The sequence below is a fragment of the Rhinolophus hipposideros genome, assembly GCF_964194185.1.
Source record: "Rhinolophus hipposideros genome assembly, chromosome: 1".
Lineage (NCBI taxonomy): Eukaryota > Metazoa > Chordata > Mammalia > Chiroptera > Rhinolophidae > Rhinolophus > Rhinolophus hipposideros.
Genome location: NC_138047.1, coordinates 68,304,197 through 68,321,199, shown reverse-complemented (window position 1 = coordinate 68,321,199; position 17,003 = coordinate 68,304,197). Strand labels below are relative to the sequence as shown.

The window sequence follows — 17,003 nt, the reverse complement described above, 5'->3', positions numbered from 1 at the left end:
TTTAAAAAACAAAAAAGAAAAGAAAAAAAAGAAGAAACATAGAGGTAAGAAGATAAGACTGTAAGATGGAGATTGGAACCAGCAGAATTATTAGACATCAAGGAATCTAATTTCCAGTATTCCACTTACCACCGTGGAAGAAACATAAACAACTAGCAATTAAATTCCTCTTAAAATTAGTAGCAACAGAAGCCTTAAATCCCAGTAATCCTGACTTTTTATTATATGGTTCTTTGCATAAAAATCTGTGCAAGAATGGGCATAAGAACAGAAAAAAATATAGTACTAATATAAATGAACAGTGATCTTTGGCTTGTTTTTGTCAATCATTTCTGACAATTTCTATAAACTGGATTTGATACCTCAAGTTTTAATACAGATTTGTCTGAGTCCCTTGATTTCACTGTTGATCTCAAAATTGAGACTCATTAAACCTCTCAGCAGAGACTGGAGATTTTGTTTGTTTGTTTGGCTTTGTTTTTTCCAAAATATATTTGAATTGGACCTAATTAAGTTAAATTATTCAATAAATGCTGTAGTTCAAAAATTTCAGACAAAAAAAAAACTGTGATGGTAGAATTCACTCTATGTACTTAAACTCAATGAGCATATGCACTTAAATATACATATGTCATACTCAAAGGGAGGGCTTCTATAGGAAGAGTGGGTTTATAATTCATGGCACATAAAAGATACAAATGATTTTACCAGCAAGAAGCCTCTAAGTGGCTCAGAGCAAAAATCTTGCTTTGAGAGACTAATTTACAATACCTAGATTGCACTACTTTCTGACCTTGAATTATGAGATAGAATTAGAAAACTGAAATACCATCCGCTTTAAATGAGAAATTTAGAGTACCTAGTTACTATGTTTCAGGACCATTGTTTGACCTTCATTATAAAGGCAGCATACAATCAAGAACCATTTAACAATAGCCTTTAACAACTAAAAGAGATATTATAAAATATAAAGCTATTTTTGTAAACAATTTCTTACATGGTTTATGTTATAATGCCATAAATTTACTTCTATTGCTCATATGGATATGTATGGAAATTTAAACTAAAATCTGTCCAAATTTGAACATGAGAAAAATTGTGTTCCTCAAAATAGGATACATCTTTTTCTTCTGGTTGTTATGGCCCTCTATAGAAAGGAGAGCTTTGTTACGTGTCACAATATAGTTCAGTAGATATATGTATCCCCAGTGGTTTTACTGTTTGTTAAGATGTCAGTGATACACTGATTGATTTAGGAGTATCCTACAGGTACGTATTCACATATATTATTTTCAAGTAAGATAATTTAATAACTCAAATTAACAAGAACAAGAAATGATTTTTAGGAATACATTTTGGTCAGATAAACCCTTAAATTATAAATGATAGGAACTCATCTCCATAAGCAGCAAGCCATTTTCCTCATCCTTACTCAATTCTATTTCTTGAGTTTTCAGCAAACAAGAACAGCAAACATATTTTGGTGTTGAATGGTGATCTTCAGCACACATCGAAAACCTTAACTTTATTCTTGAGTCAAAACATATTTTTGCCCAGCTTAGGGTAGTTGGGGAAAAAAATCAACAGACACATCCTTTCTAATCTATCATTTTTTTAAACAACAACACAGTGAAACATAGTTGAATGTCTCCCACCGTTCATTTCAGATAGCAAACTCCGTGATAAGAATGATCAAGAATCCTGCTTCAGTTTAGTGCAACCAAAGGTTAAGCTTGTTCCTTGCCAGACTGTGATGGGGAGGCAATTGCAGTCTTTGACATCCGCCATAATCACACTTCATTTTAGTGATGTGAGTTTTGGGAGTTATAAATGTATATTGTTATATGTTGACCTTTCCTGAGGGAAAACAAAAATCGGTTTGCTTTATGTTTAAAATTCCCGGTCAGAAGACCTAAAGGAGATATGTGATCATAAATTAAAGTATTATGTGTTGGAGCAATGCTTACTACTACTTGTATACATACGTTTAAAAATATTTTGTAATTTCCCAAATATAGAGCATTCTATCTGTATAGAGATCGCCACAATACATAAAACTTTCAGCTATATAAAATGTAAAATAAAATTTCAGTGGTGTGGTTAAAAAAAACAACAGATGACACATTTCTAAGATGATGAAGATTTTCCTTGGGAAAAATACCTACACATCCCCTGCTAATTTATCATGAATAGTTAATTCCCCTTGGAAAATAATGACTCTCTCAAATCTGCTCTAAAGTGTTGAAGAAGGTGAAGTGATTATCAATACCAGTCTAGATGACAATGATATGTCAAATGATATGTCAAATAATAAACATTAAAAAAAACTAAAAAACAACAAGAAAACCACCATGCACACAATCAGCACAAAGCTTCTGTGGGATTAAAAACTGCATACAACTAGATATCATACGTAAAACACCTAGAGAAGACAGGAAAGCTTAGTTGGGGTTTCATGTAATTGGACTTAAAATTTAAAAATATCAATATGAGAAAAAAAACATCCTAGAGATAGAGAAAGTGAATATCACAGATAAGAAAGAAGAGCATACAAGTGTAAGTTTATGTTTTATGCATTTCTTGCAGAAAAAAATGTACGTTACCACTGTATATGTATAGAGCCTCTAGTTTTCTAAGAAGTAGCTGTATCATCAACTCTACTGAAAGAGTATTTGACTTCTTAGGAAAAAGACATCTGGAGAACATATGGGATTGTTCCTCATTATAAGTTTCTTAAGAGTTTTTGGCGAGAAAAGATGAGTTATACCTGGATAAATGTTTTACTTCAAAAATACATTTTACTCCCCTGTTGAAAAACACACGTGACCTAGCTTGATGGATACTGAACATGCTACTACCTGGCTGAGTTCCGTAGGAAGTTCTATAAGATCAAACTCTTTCCTACCTCCATAACTAGAAAGTAGAAAAAAGTAGAAAAGTTTACATGCTTATATGTATAAATATATGTTTGTGATTATTGGGGGCAAAGTGTAGTCCTACTTAGTGTAGGACTTATGTCATGTAATTTTAACTAAAATATGTAGGCAAATCATTTTAAATGACAATCATTTTTCATAAACTTGAAAACTGATGAAAAATTGTTTAAAGTCAGTACAGAATGAGATATGTAAAGAATATTCATTAAAATATATTTTTACAAAGATAGGCATAAAGAAATTCCAGTAGAACTGTGAAAACTATACTAGAAAAAAACTAACCAAAATGTACATTTATAAAAGAATGGGTAAAATATTCATGATATATTTGTAAAGTAAAATATTCAATTTCAATGAGAGTGCATAAAGCAGACCTATGTATATAACAAGGGGAAACATCAAAAAATGTTAACTGGAAAAAGGAAGTTGTATAAATATATGTGTGCACATACCATTTATATAAAATTTTAAAAATGCAAAACAATAAATATTTATGATAAATACACATGTGGGAAAATATATTGGATAAATAAGAGAGGAAAATGGAACAGGGTGGTGTGTATATTTAGTTTCAAATGTATCTTTTATGTAATATTCTATTTAAAAGAGATCTAAATATATTAAAATGTAAATAACTAAGGGGAGAAAGACTGTCTGATATGCACTTTTTCAATAGATTATTCTCTTTGTTTTTCATACTATATTTTTTGAAAAAGAAAAACAATAAAGTAAATGTCCTATTTTACTAAATCCATGGAAACCTTCAGGATATATTTGAAATGCAAAGAGTTCAGAATTTCAAATGAGCCTTGCTTATACTAGGATTTTGACAGCCTATATTTCCACTAAAAGTCTGAACAAGACAAAAGAAGGGAAAAGAAAAGCAATATTAGATGTGTAAAACTATTTGGGACCTAAACTTAAAAAATAATTAATGATTATAAGTAACAATCATACGAGGTACATATCATTGATATCAGTTCTTCTCCATTACAGAAAGATATGTCAGTAATTCTCAAATTTCATCACCAGTATCCTGTAGAAATTTATCCAAATATCCAGGCCTGTCTTCATGATATTCAGAAAAGGGGAAGTAGGGAGAGGCTAGATAGTCTTTTGTAAGAACTGCATGACTGTAGAATTCACTGATGTCCCGCTGTGAATAAAACTAGTGAGCACTTAACCTGCCTATATATTCACTTTGTTGTCTCTTGCCTCTGAAAGAATATGTGCTGCCACTATTATCTTGATAATACTGTATTCGCTTTTTCATTATCTATATCACTTTATCACATCACATAGAAATTGAGTGATTTTTCTGACTTGGACAAGTTTATTTATTTAACCTATTACCCTATTTCCCCAAAAATAGGACCTAGCAGGACAACCAGCTCTAATGTATCTTTTGGAGCAAAAATTAATATAAGACACGGTCTTATTTTACTATAATATAAGACCGGGTCTTATATAATATAGTATAGTATAGGACCGGGTCTTATATTATTTTTTGCTCCAAAAGACGCATTAGAACTGATTGCTCGGCTAAGTCTTATTTTCGAGAAAACACGGTATAACATGGTGAGAACCCTATAGGGCCTAAAGAATGTATTACTCAGGGTTCTCCAGAGAAATAAAACCAACAGGATGTAAAAACACACAAGATATTGAGGGAGGGAAGGAGGAAAGGAGGAAGTGGGGGAGAGAAATACTGAGAGAGTGAGAGAGAGAGAGAGAGAGAGAGAGAGAGAGATTGATTCAGGTTTTAAGGAATTGTGGAAATTTAGCAAGTCCAAAATCTGCAGGGGACGACAGCAGGACAGAAACCAAAGGAAAAGTTGCAATTTGAGTCCAGAGGTGATCTGCTGGCAGAACTTTCTCTTCTTCCTTGAGGAAGTTTTCCTTGGATGAGGCCTACCCACATTATAGAGGATAATCTGCTTTACTCAAAATTTACTGATTTAAATCTTAATCTCATCTAAAAATGCCTTCAGAGAAACACCTAGAATAATGTTTCACCAACTATCGAGTACCATGACCTAGCTCCATCGATGAATAAAATTTATCATCAAAAGCAAATATACATTCAATTACTATAGAATAAAATTTGGGGTAGACCAGTATTCATGTCTTAATGAATATTTCACTAGGACTCTGATATACATATTTATATACTGAATTATTTATAACAATTATACCCATTTCTGCTTTTATGCTATCATCACAAGGACCTCCATATTTCTTACAAACGACAAACTTCAAGTTATATGCTTTAACTCTTTTTAAATAAAGGTTTAAAAATATTGTATTAAAATAAGTAATGTATGAATAAGTGATGATTTTAAAAATAGAAAGGATTTTCTTGCCGAAGCTGGACCACCTCCTTACACCATATACAAAAACAAATTCAAAACGGCTTAAAGACTTAAACGTAAGATCTGAAACCATAAAATATCTAGAAGAAAATATAGGAAGAAACTTCATGGACATTACCCGGAGTAAGATTTTCACTGATATATCCCCTCGCGCGAGGGAAGTAAGAGAAAAAATAACATGTGGGATTACATCAAACTAAAAAGTTTTTTCACAGCAAAGGAAACCATCAATAAAACAAAAAGGGATCCTACTGAATGGGAAAAGATATTTGCCAATGATATATCTGATAAGGGATTAATATCACAAATCTATAAAAAACTTACTCAACTCAACTCCAAAAAAACAAACAACCCAATTAAAAAATGGGCAGAGGACTTGAGGAGACATTTTTCTAAAAAGGACATACAGAAGGCAAGAAGATATATGAAGAAATGCTCAACCTCACTAACCATCAGAGAAATGCAAATAAAAACCACAATGAGATACCACCTCACACCAGTCAAAATGGCTATCATCAATAAATCAAGAAACAACAAATGCTGGCGTGGATGTGGAGAAAAGGGAATGCTAGTGCACTGTTGGTGGGATTGCAGATTAGTGCAGCCACTATGGAAAACAGTATGGAGGTATCTCAGGAATCTGAAGATAGAACTACCCTATGATCCAGTAATTCCACTCCTAGGCATCTACCCGGAGAAATCCAAAACTCCAATTCAAAAATCTGTATGCACTCCTATGTTTATTGCAGCACTATACATAATAGCCAAGACATGGAAACAACTGAAATGCCCATCGGTAGATGACTGGATTAAGAAGCCGTGGTACATTTATACAATGGAGTATTATGCAGCCATCAAGAAGAAAGAAATCTTATCATTTGCAGCAACATGGATGGATCTAGAGAACATTATGTTAAGTGAAATAAGTCAGAAAGAGAAAGACAAGTACCATATGATCTCACTTATATATGGAATCTAAAGAAAAGACTATGTGAATGAACTAATCAGAAACAGTTTTGGGGACACAAAGAAAAAACCGAGAGTTGTTAGATGGGTGTGTGTGGGGGGGTTGGGGATAAGGGGAAAGATGAAGGGATTTAGAAGCAGCTGGTAACCACAAGATGGCCTCAGGGTTTTTTTGAAAATTAATTTGGGGAAGGTATTCAATAATGTTGTAAAGATTTTGTTGGGTATCCGATGGACATGCGTCCTATTTGGGAGACCACCTCAGGGATACTGTGGATACCTGATCATGGCATTGTACACCAGAAGCTAAACATTAATGAATGCCAACTATAATTTTATATATATAATGTGATGGTTCAGTGTGAAGTCGGAGGGATAGTGGATGGGGGGAGGGGGGTTCACAGTGTGAGGGATATAAATGATGAACGTCTAAGTATTACCTTGTCTTGTACACCTGAAACTAATAAATAAATAAATAAATAAATAAATAAATAAATAACAATAAAAATAAAAAAAATAGAAAGGATTTTCAAAGATAATATTTTTTTTCTGGTATGTGCTTTAAAATTAATAATCCTGAAATAAAAAGTGCTTCAGTTCCAAAACAGAACCAGAAATCACTGGAAAATCACTGGAACTAAGACAAACTTGAATTAGTCCATTATGGATTCTTTACCTACCAAGTACATGAAGGATATAAAGCATATTAAGTGATGTCTACATGCTTCAAGGACACTTTATACTTACTTCTGACATAATGCTTATCACATGAACATTTTTTTTCCTTAGATATTTATGTGTCTATGTTGCCTGATAGATTTTGAACTCTATGGCCCCAGAATTCCCACAACACTGGACACAGCCCTTGACATGCAGTAAATTTCTCAACAAATGCTTGATGAGTGAATAAAACAAACAAAATTGCACTTATATTTACCTATCACTATCCATGTTCCAGAGAGTTAAAAATTGAGATTATTGATGTATGAAACCAAGAGATGATTCAATCCATGGAATTTTTTACTTTTAATGGTTTTCTTGTTTTTGCCACAATACCTCTTGGAAATAAAAATAATTTATAATGTAGTTTTAATGTGTAATTAAAACAGAAGACAAAAACGATTACTAAAAATGGTGACACCTGGTACACTAGGCCACTCCTTCTTGCCAGGCAGTTCTTGAAAGGACTTTGTGAACCACTGAGAATCCTTGGAGCAGTTTAAAAATGACCACTAAAGGCTAATCCCCATATTTTGTAGATAAGGTTGTTTGAGGCAGAATGTATTTAGTTGAATTGACCAGGTCACACATTTCATTCAGTGGCTGACCCAGGACTAGAACTTGGGTGATCTGATTCATCTTATTACCATTATGCATATCACAGAGACTAACAGGTTTGCAAAATTTTGCTAACCTACGTGTTTATTTGGGGAATAAAATGAAGAAAAATTAAAGGTAAAAATGTTTCACTCTAAATGTTTCATGCTAAAAAAAAAGATATGGCCATTTTTTAGTTAGCGTTTTTTGATATAGCTCAAATATACCAATTGTGCTGAAGGAAAAATTCTTGAGGCTACTCTAACTGCACATTTCATGACTGATTTCATCACTTCTCTTTATGTCATCACCTCATACTGCGAAATAGCCTCATTTATTCTAGATCCTGAAATATTTGCAAAAAAACAATATTACAATGTCAGAAACTATTATTTTTTCATTTCAAAATAAATCTGTAGTAGAAAAATTTCTTGAAGGGGGAGGGAGCAAGAGTTCAACACAGACTCCTACATACAGACTAATACAGGCTCATCACAATTAAATTTAGAATATGCCTTCTTTTGTTCTCTGCCTGTTACGTTCTTATACCTTGTCTCTTGAAAGCAAATGACACATTTCTAGAAAAACTCAGCTGAAGATTCATATAAACCTTGAATTCATCAACTACTGACATAATGTTCCTAGCCCACAGCTGATTCTCAACAAATTATTGTAGAAAAACAAAAAAATAAATGAATATGTAAGTTAATACTACATTATGCTTTTCTCCATATTGAGACATTCCTTCCAGTCAGCTAAATACTCAACCTGATGTGCATATGTAGATGAAGCCTGCATTTTTGATGCATATGAAAGTAATACATTTTTCACTTTATATATTTAATCATTCATTCTATGTATATTTACTGTACAAGGCACTGAGCTAAATGACTCAGATATAATCCCTGCCTTTAAGTTCCTTATAATCTAGCAGATAGATGTAAATAATGCAATGGAAAATGAAATAAGTGCTATAAACAAAGTATAGTTAATGTATCATAGAGAATTCTTTGATAAGGAGAAGGCAGCTATTTCCATAAGGAAAAGGTAAGCGCTCATGGAAGCTAAGTCATTTGAACTTGGCTTTACAGAATATTTAGATATTGAGGTGGTAGAGGAAAACAAACAGAGGGACAAATACAACAAACAGGAAGATTAATGTGATCAAAAACTTGCACATAAGGAAACACAGAATATGTAGGTTATAGTAGGAGATTCATGCCATTTGTAGGGAGTGTGGAAAATAAGTCTAGAAAGACAGGTTGAAGACAGGAGAATATACTAATGCCTAAAATATAAAACATAACTGAATTACTGAAAGAGTTTAGGCACAAATCTTGCCTAACATACCTGTGATTTAAAAAAGAATAATGTATGTGTACCTAATTTATATAACAGGGAGGATACACAGGAAAATGGATGACTAGTTAGGTGGTTATCATAACAAGCAAGGCAGAGGTAGTGAGAAACGGAACTTGTATTCTTAGTAACATACAGTGCTTTATATATTGCAGCAATTTACATATTATTTGTTATTCCACACATAAGATATAATTGTAAGAACATGACCTAGGTTCCAGAAGTGACACAGAGTTTAGATATTTTGCTTTGGAGCCATAGCTCACACATACCTTTTATTTTTCATTAAGGTAGGGTGACTTTGAGATCTCTGACTTTTTCCTCCGCGTTTCATCCTCTACACCTCCTAATGTATTCAGCAGACATCAGTATTGTAGACTTGAATTTAGTGGCAAGATGAGAACAACCCCTAATCATTAAACTCTGGTATTCTCTCATGTATTAGATCTTACTTTCAAAATAGATTTCAAACGGATATATAAGACCTTTCACAATTTTTCAGTGTAGCATTGGATGTTAATGCCAAATTTCTCATGGGAATGCATTTTCCCATTCTTACAGCACCACAAAATCCTAAAGGTATTATGGAAGAAAACATGGTTCCCAATACACACTCTAAAATATTTCATATAAGCCTCTACTCTGAGTTTATTTTAGATTATTTATAATTTTTCCCTACTCATTTTCAAAAATGCTAGAAGGATATTTTTTTTTTTCTGGGAGTGCTGCCAAAAAGTTCATTTTATTGCTTCCATTGAGAAACACTGTTAGCGCATTAGAAAGAAAACTTTTCATTCACCATACAATTTAGGAACTTGGAAAATGAGAAAAAGTTCTAAGTTTCTGATGTATCATTCACCAACTGATGTAACTCATTTCCAAATAAATAAGGTAAGTGACCTATACAAAAAAAAAAAATACAATCTTTACAAAACTACTCATTAAGAATTTATTTTTAAATACACGAGGTGGCAGCAATTGGCCTTTCATCAAGAAGAAAAATCTTGGTGATTTAATCAAGAATATCATAGGCAATTATCAGATCATATAATTTACTGTTACATTCTAGTATCAAACAGTGGCCTAAAGTTTATTAAATCCCTAAAATATAACAAAAGTCACGTAAGCTTACTCTTAATTAGTTATACTAGGACACATTTAGAGAACCCTGCTCCTCTCTCCACCTCATCAGCGCTTACTTTCAGAGCCCTGCTTACAATGGTTTCCTTCATTTGCTCAAGCTCCTCCACATTTCAGGGTGTTCTGCAATTCTTCTATTCCCTATCCCTGGAACACCCTTCCTGCCGTTTGCCTGCGGTTGTCTCCTCATTCTCCAGATTACTGCTCCAAGACCACTCACTCTCGGGTCACCACCCCAGGCCCACAGTAGGTCTAGTTCTTGGATTATATGCTCTCCTGACATTCTGTACTTTTCCCTCTTACATTCTTCCAAGTTGCAATCAAATAATTAATTCCGTAGCAGACTGTTTCAGGAACATAAGAGTATGAGAAAAGAAGTTATTTGATGAATATATGAATACTGGAATACAACTTTCATAAGAGCAGGAAAATGTCTCTGTTGTTCTCCTTAGTAGGTAAGACGTTTTGCCTGTAAAATTCAATGAATTCCTGTTGAGTAAATTCATTAAAATATTACTCCAAATTATTTAAAAATACTTGAAGTATTTATTTTTTCCTTTCACGTAAATTCCAGCACCCTTCGAAGACATGAGCTCTTTTAGGTGTTCTCTAGTTGTTGTGCTGAGTATAATTAAAAAATAAAGTCCATTAAAATTGTTTTAATTAATAGATACTTAAAGTAGTACCATAAAAAAAGGAGAAATAATTTTCATTTCGTAATCATGAAGTTGTAAAAGATGGACGGCTAGAAGCACAGTAGAATTGCAACCATTTAGGCAAAAAATATACTAAATGACACTTAAAAGTCAGTATTTTGGAAATGTTTACTTTAATACTATAATTCTGTTTTTGTGAGTAACACAAAAAAATATTAATAATTGAAAAGTGATCAAGAAATTTTGTAGAGGTGAAGATTTGGTGTGAATGTTCCACAAATGAAAATATATAGGATTCAAATAACATTTTCAGACATAAAAATAATAGATTTTTATCTTATGCTTCACTTTATTACTAAAATTGTATTTCTTCAGAGAATCAATATTTAGGTTTATAAAGTTTGAAAAAAGTTACATTAGTCAGTCACTGGCCAAAGTTACAACTGTGGCTAATGTTCACTTCCACCTGCCTAAATTCTCTTTTTTACATACCTCTCTGTACCAAGTAATAGAAAAATGTATAAATATAATTATTTTATCATTGTTTTAATGCATGGAAACCTACTTTATGACTTGTCTAAGTCATTCAAATATCATTAATGCTATTAGAGTAGACAATATGGAATTTGTTATCATTTATATTTCTCAAAAAAAGGTCACACTATATGTCTGTGTATGTGATATAGTACTGTTTTTCTGAAAAACTAGGAGGCATTTCTGAGAAATCTAATTATGTTTTGGCTGTGGTCAAAGTGTTCATCCTGTGGTTTAGTGCAAACATATTTGCTATTATATTCAGTTTTGTAAAACTGTCTTTGGGACATAATCATTATTTTTATTTCATTAAGCAAGAAATAGTCAGTGGTCTTAATTTTTGGAAAGGTGGTATAATTTAGTTTTCCAATGTTATGGATTATAAAAAAAGGACCCCATATATAGCTTAAATATTTTCTATTTGTAAAATAAGATGAATTAAAATTTGAGAAGAAAATTAAAAAATAAGCTGTAACATTTATTTTCTGGATGTTAAAAGTCATTCACAAAGACCAGGCAATCGTCTCCAACAATGCGTCCAATAGGCAAAGTTACTTGTGTGTTTATGTCCTCCAATATAATGGGAAGTACTATGTACACAGAAATTTCACATATCTATTAACATCTTAATAAAAAGGTATTTTAATATGATATATATGATAGTAACTAACAATGAAGCTGTTTAAAAGTATTTATTAATAATTCATTTGGGTGTTATAAATGCATGTTTCTGATATTTATACACACACACACACACACACACACACACACACACACACACACACACACACATATATATATATATATATATATATATATATATATATATATATATATATATATTACGTGGAGTCCATGAAAACAGATGTCTCAAATTTCCTGCTGTGGGGACGATAATTGAACCAGAGCCTCAACTGCTGGTTCTAGAATCCACCACTGTATTTTTGCTGAGATGCTAACCATGAGTTTTACTCAGCTAATGACTAAACAGAGCAGGATTACTAAGGCATGCCCATTCCTGAAAGATGCAGGACTCCTCTGACAAGCAACTTTGGTACAAGGACTCCCTGTTCATTGGCCTGTCCAAAATTTTCTAAGAACTGAGGCATCCTAGGTTCTTCTAACCCAACCATCCTTCCTTCTTTCCTTCCTTCCCTTCTTCCTTCTCAGGGATCAGTCCTGCATCACTGTCTGATAGTTCTCTCTACCTCCTTCGGATCCTTTCCTTTCTTAACTCACAGGCATTTCCACAATAAATTTCCAGGAAACTAATTCTGACATGGCATTTGCTTCTCAGAGGGTAAGAGCTAATGCATATACGCCTACACGTATACTACGTATTCATATGTAAATACATATAAAGAGAGATAAACAGATAGCGTGTGTGTGTGTGTGTGTGTGTGTGTGTGTGTGTGTGTGTGTGTAGCTTTGCAATCTACTCAGGACTGAGGAGGTGGCAACTCAAAAAAAATGATTACGTACTTCCACATATATGTTTTTCTCACACATTCTGGTTATGTCTATTAGTCTCATTTTTATGCTTAGAATCACACAGAACACTTCATTAAAGATTGGATTAAAACCCTGGAGAAACAAAAGTAAATTTACTCTTGGTAAATTTGCTAATCAAAGCATGATAGTAAGGCAATGTTAATACTGATAATACAGAGCATTTCCAGGTATGCTACCGTGTTTCCCCGAAAATAAGACCTAGCCAGACCATCAGCTCTAATGTGTCTTTTGGAGCAAAAATTAATATAAGACCCAGTATTATGTTATATTATATTACATTACATTATAACATATTATATTATATTATATTATATTATATTATATTATATTATATTATATTATATTATATTATATTATGTATAATACCCAGTCTTATTATATAAGACCCGGTCTTAGTATAGTAAAATAAGACCGGGTCTTATATTTTTTCTCCAAACAATGTGGCATAATGATTATCATTTCTATTAAAACTTTTACATTTAGGGTATTTATATTTTGTATTTAGGAATATAAAAGTAACTTTCTACTATTATAAATTGCAAGAGACTATACCTATCCTTTGTACTTCTGTGTTCTTAAGACATTACAGTTATGAACGGATAATGAATTGGATAATGAATTGAATGATGAATGAATGAATGGATGAATATGGGGAAATTCAATCATGACTAGCAGAAGTCTCAATTTATAGAACAACATGTTTTACAACTGAAAAAGCAGAATATAAGACAGCCTAATCCTGGCTTTGCCTCAGAATTTCATCTCTGGTTATCATACCATCCAAACATCTACAACTCATCTTTTAGCCCTAAAAGGTCTAATTTTTGAAGTTCACTTTAAAATAAATATTTAGGCTATTATTACATTCAGGCCAAATATGATTATTCAGTGAATATGTTCTTCTCTACCCTAGTTTCCATGAGTTAACTCTCAGTCTCTTCTCAGCCTGGAATGTTGCATGTTGCAAGTAAGAGTCAGCATTTAAGCCTGAGCTCAAAGTTGAAATCCTGTATGAAGTGTTCATTCATGTTTTTGATGAAATGAATTTCCTCTCTTCAAACATTCACAAGATTTGCATCTAATTCTATTATGCTTTATCGAATTCTTCATTTTAATTTATTGTTTCTACCCTGAGTACACTTATTAAAAAGTTGGGAAGTGACTGCACCTTATTGCAAATCTATTGCATGTGTGTTTCTACATGTTGTAAATGATTTATATAATTAAAAAATCTGTAAATGCCTATGGTCAAGTAATTTATCTCACTCAAGCTGATCATTCGAATATTGGCTTCAGCTTTTCCCTGCCACCAAACCTCTAGATCAGGGGTGTCCAAACTTTTTTCAACATTTTTTACCAAGGGCATTTTTTACAGCTCGGCCATTCACTCGAGGTGAAGTACGTATTGCTTCACCTGGTTTATTTAAGTAAACTAAATATAGTTTTGGAATTTGCTGCAGGTCAATGGATTGCGAACCGCAGTTGGCCGGCAGGCCGCAGTTTTGACACCCCTGCTCTAGATGAATCCCTCTTAAATTCAAAGTGAGTCTAAACAAATTTTGATGATATAATGAATGTCATTGATACTCAGAAGACCCTCCTATCATGGGCCACCCAGAATTCATCAGTCTGACTCAAACACTTGTCCTCCCCCTACCCGTGAGTGCCATCATCCATTATTTTTTTTCCAATAGCATAAACATATTATTCACTAACCAAATGGACGATCTTAATTAAACCAACATTTGGAAATAATTGCATGTAAAATGTTTGTGATAAAGATAACTGAATGCAGCGATTAAAAAAAAAAAAAAAGAAGCATGGAGAGATTTGCTCATTGAACTGAGCCTGTTTACTGGCACAGCTAATTCCTGTCCAGAAGGATAAAGGAATTTTTACTCTACTTTTTCATAGGCCCGAGTACAGTTGACATTGTTCATGATGCATTCCACCACTAGTTTCCCATTTTCCACTTTTCTTGTTATTGTGCTTTCCTTGCCATTCTGTTCCTGATGTCGCACCAGTGCACCACTGACAAAATTGCATGCAGTCTAGTTTTTCTGCCATCAGCTGTAGTTTCTTCAAACTTCTCTCCCAGGTTAAATGAAAACTGCATTGTTTTCAATGTGCTCTCAGTTTTTACGGTGAGGTGTTTGCTGTCAGAGGTGACGGCACAGTCTGGTTTGGCCATGACACCGATTTTTTTGCAGAGCAATCCCTACTCCTAATTCCTTCATGTACTCATCAAAGCCTCTGCTCTCCACTAGGAGCCATCTTCCTACCAGCTGCTGAATGGAGGCCATGGTGGGCACGGGCGGCATGTGGGAGCGAGAGGAGCAGAGTGTGGCATGGAGAGCTTCCATCCATTCTTCTTTGTCAGCTCCAAGGTCAGTCAGTTGCCCCAGATCACGTCCATCTCTAATTATCATAAACCAGAACTTATAACATCAGAATGTCTTGAACCAAACCTATATGAATTATGGTACCTGGTAATTACAAAAGTACATTGCCTATATGAGTGCCAGATATATGGTGGTTAGATATTTATGTATGGATTAAACAATCTAGTATCTCATTGGAAAGATCACACTAATAAATTTAAGTCTTACTATATGTAATTGAATTTTCTCCCTTACGATTATAGAGAAACATTTTTTCACACAAAAAACCTGATTGACAGATCAAAGAAAAAATATTTATAGGAAAGTCTTCAGAAAAGTACCAGTAAGATGGTATTAAAAAGTAATGATATGATTTAGAGTAGAAAAATCAAGTAAGCAAAAACTGGCCTTACTGGGCCAAAACTCTGCCATCAAAGCCTACCTCTGAACAACCACAGTTTAAAATAAAACACAAAAGTGAAGCTGAAAAGATATGGAATAGAGCACAACCAAAGCACAAGAAAACACAACTCAATGAGTACTGAAAATCAATGAAGTAAAGCTGGTCTGTCCCTGAAAATGACTGAGGTGAAAATGGACCAGTTTTGCCTTCATTGATTTTCACTGCTCATTGAGTTGTATTCGCCTGTTCTTTTGTGTTTGCATCATTTTCTATTTCTTTTTCAACTCCTAAGCAAGCCTTTTGGCAGTCTCAAAGGTATCATGAGCACATGCTTAATGACTTCTCACATTCTATTGCAGGAAATCCATCCATTCATTCTATGATTACAGATTCAGTGCTTATTACATGTCAGGCACCAAGACGGGCAAGGCAGAAGATCAAAGTATACAAGATTATTAGAATATGACACTATCATTGATGAAGTCTGTTGTATGTTTTTGTTTTTTAATGACTCTCAAATGGCTTTATCTTCAAACATGAACTTAAATTTTGCTTCTAAGGAACAGTGACCAAACTAAGCAAAGATGAGAACAAAGCTGAAATTATTTTTCCTATGTGACATATTTGATACCCAATGATGGAAGATTAAAAACTCTGAATCAAGATGAGTTATGTTTTACATGCTCTTACTGTGAGCCAAGAACCTAATTTTCTTTTAATCTAATTGCTTTTCTGAGACTCAAAGCCAGCTTTGATCCAAGAGCTTTTTGATAAAGGTGCTTTCCCACAAGGAAGAGGCTTTTCTCACTGACTAAATTACTCCCACTAACCTTTGGCATTCTGAAGTTGTGATTTATAAAGTTAAATGTAATAATAAGAAAGAGTTAAAGAAACATCTATAAATTTCTAACTGTTCTAAGATATAAATAAATGTGACCTACGTTTTAAACACCAGCAAGGAAAGATAGATTACATCATATTTTACAAGTAAAATCCTGAGTAAAATACATTGGTAAAAATAAGAGCAGGAACAATATTTTTTGCAGTAATGACAGATAACAGGTTATTATCTTATGAAGAGCCTATACAAATGATCAGAAAAATATTAAAGTCCCTATTGTAAAAAGGAAAAACACATTCAAAGAAATTACGTACAAGAGAAAAAGAAACAGATTTTTCACATATGGAAAGATTTTCAACTGAACTAATCTTCCGTAATCCAATATTCAGATTTGTATTTTATACAAATTTCAAAAACAATGAAATATCATTTTACAACATTAAAGAAGAAAGAATACCAAATATTAACAAGTTTGTGAATTGGGGGTTTACTTTTCTGGCAGCACTGTAAATTACGTAAAGCAATTTTGAAACAAACAAAAAATTTGTCTACCTTCTTCAACCTAATAATCCCACTTCCGGTAATC

At 33.1% G+C, this 17,003-nt stretch overlaps 1 protein-coding gene and 1 pseudogene across 2 annotated transcripts in view; both read right to left on the bottom strand.

Annotated features, from left to right (window-relative positions):
• The window catches only part of GRID2 (glutamate ionotropic receptor delta type subunit 2), a 1,327,346-nt gene that overhangs the window by 1,175,119 nt on the left and 135,224 nt on the right, over positions 1-17,003 (bottom strand). The window lies entirely within an intron of this gene.
• Positions 14,688-15,095, bottom strand: LOC308496363 (fatty acid-binding protein 5-like; annotated as a pseudogene). The gene has a single exon. The product of its transcript is annotated as a fatty acid-binding protein 5-like (transcript).